We start from the raw sequence: 2,525 nt of genomic DNA on the forward strand, positions 1-2,525 counted from the left end.
TCTATTTGCTGATGTAATTGACACATCTAAGAAACTTAAAATAAATGTTCTTCTTTGTTCCCACACAATGTATTAATCATTGGAAGAATTGTCATAGCCACGTCATAGCGTATATATATCACAAACCTGACAATCACAATCACACAGCCATCATACAAGGAGACAGGTTAGCAAGACAACATATTTCATGATGCATTTCTTAACTCCTTAATTCAACTCTTTTGTGAATTTAAGGGAAATCATCAAATAAATAGTTATGATTTTATAGAAACAAATGTAATTATATTATTTATTAGAATGTTTGTCATTTATATGTAACAGTAACAGTTACAATTCTGTGTCATTGTTCATTTTATTTAACTTTTTACATCCATAATAATTTGACAGAAATGTTTCTATCTCATGGCAGATCATGAGGCAATTGAAGGTTTACCTTGTTTTCTGGGCATTGCTTCTCATGACCATTTCTGGAGAGGATGATAAGTCCATCAACAGAGTGTGAGGATGCTCCCTTTGTTCCAGGACACAATCTTGCTGGAGAGGGATTTGATGTTGTGACCATGAAGCGAAAAGGTTCTTACGTGATCAACATGGAAAAATGGGATTTAGGAAATGGCACTTGTAAATTGGAAAACAATAATTACTTCAGTAGAATAAAACAGAAGCTACCAGCAGCAGTTGTAGACTGGAGGGCCTTGCCAAAGTGTTCAATGAAAGTCTCGAGTCAGATCTTTGAATCAAGTGAAGCACTGGTCAATGATTCATCATCAGCACTCTCGGTCAGCTGGAAAGTTGGTTTAGATGTGAAGGCTGTTGGAGCTGCGGTTGGAAGCACTCATTCCAGGGAAGCAAAATTTGCAATGACTAAATCAAAAGAAGACAAATACAGTTTCACCAAACATGAAGTTGCATGCAACTTTTACAGGTGAGACAGCTGGGGTGTTTTTCCTCATTCATACTGTTAAAAAGATGACTATGAAAAGAAACAAAAACGTTAATTGTAAATTGCTCCCTCTTTTATCACACTGAATTCAAACATGGTTACTGTTTTTTACAGATATCGTGTAGCTGAAAATCCTCCTCTTCATGCAGAGTTTCTTGAAGCAATCAAATCACTCCCTGCATCCTATACGATAAAGACGCCTACCGCAACCTGATCAGCACATATGGCACTCACTATACCACAAGTGTCAAGTTAGGAGGGCAAATGAAAGCCATTACAGCCATCAAAACCTGTCAGGCAGCAATGAGTGGACTTACAGACACTGCAGTGAAGGACTGTTTGGATGTAGAAGCCTCTGGTTCATACAGTGTAGCAACTGTGAAGGCAGAGGCACATTTTTGTCAAGAACAGAAGAAAAAGATGGGCACAAATGAAATGTTCAGCTCCATGTTCAATGAACGTCAGACAGAGATTATCGGAGGAAACATAAATGGAGAAGATCTGCTTTTTTCTGGTTCATCACACCCAAATTCCCTCAAAAACTGGCACAATTCTTTGAAGAGTCTCCCTGACATTGTGCATTCCTCTCTGAAACCACTTAATTTCTTACTGAGTGCTGAACACCCTGTCAGGGAAGGACTGAAGAAAGCTGTTGAAGAATACATCATTGAAAATGCCCTTATGAAGGTTTGCTCTGAGCCTTGCAAGATTGGCAGGAAGTGCAGCGCAAGAGACCGATGTGCTTGTGTTTGTGAAAGTAGTCAAATTATAAGTCTAACTGCTGTCCAACTGAAAAAGGACTTGCCACCCTGAAAGTCTACAGTCTCAGTGCCAAAGGTCTGTATGGAGATACGTTTACACAAACAGATGGTTTTGTATTAGTTAAATATGATGTACAAATTAAGCGCACTAAGACCATTGATGATAATGACAATCCACTTTGGCCAGAAACATTTGAGTTTGGTCCTATTAAGATCAGAATGGCCAATAAACTAACGTTTGAAGTATATGATGCAGACAAATTCTGGAACACAAACCTCCTTGGTAAATGCTCTTTTGAACTTAGAAGTGGAGTTGTGACTGATGCTTGTGCTTTTAAATATGGCACCTTCTATTTTACCTATGAAGCTAAATGTGCTCCCAGTCTGCAGGGCCCTCAGTGTAATGAATACAAACCTTCTCCAATGGCTGCCCCTCTGGCTGATATTTTCAGTTCAAGAAATGGTGTTCTGGTTAAAGATATGCAGAGGCTTGAATTAGCTCACAATAACTCTAATAAGTTCAACACCAAGAGTACTTATGGAAAGCTGATGATGCTGTGACCTGCATCTCAAATTCATCCTTTATGCATGAAAAATAGCCCCAATATAGTCTAACAGCACTTTTATTTGCTAGAAAAAATATATCTGTGACCTTTGCTTATTTTCTTTCCCATTGCTTTTCTGTTTTAGTTTTGCATTAATAAAGCATTCTTAAAGACAGATATGTTTCATTCTTTATTTTTAATTATTTCATTTTTCATACTTACAAAATGCAAAAGCAACTAACTACAGGGAGTGCTGCTCCTGCCTCATTTGACATC

The 2,525-nt window shown here is 37.9% G+C and overlaps 1 pseudogene; it reads left to right on the plus strand.

Moving 5' to 3' along the window:
* The first annotated feature begins 412 nt into the window (after positions 1–412).
* On the plus strand, positions 413–2,265 carry LOC107576588 (perforin-1-like; annotated as a pseudogene).
* The last annotated feature ends 260 nt before the right edge of the window (positions 2,266–2,525 follow it).

Source organism: Sinocyclocheilus grahami, unplaced genomic scaffold (assembly GCF_001515645.1).
Source record: "Sinocyclocheilus grahami isolate Dianchi unplaced genomic scaffold, SAMN03320097.WGS_v1.1 scaffold3981.1, whole genome shotgun sequence".
Taxonomy (NCBI): Eukaryota; Metazoa; Chordata; class Actinopteri; order Cypriniformes; family Cyprinidae; genus Sinocyclocheilus; species Sinocyclocheilus grahami.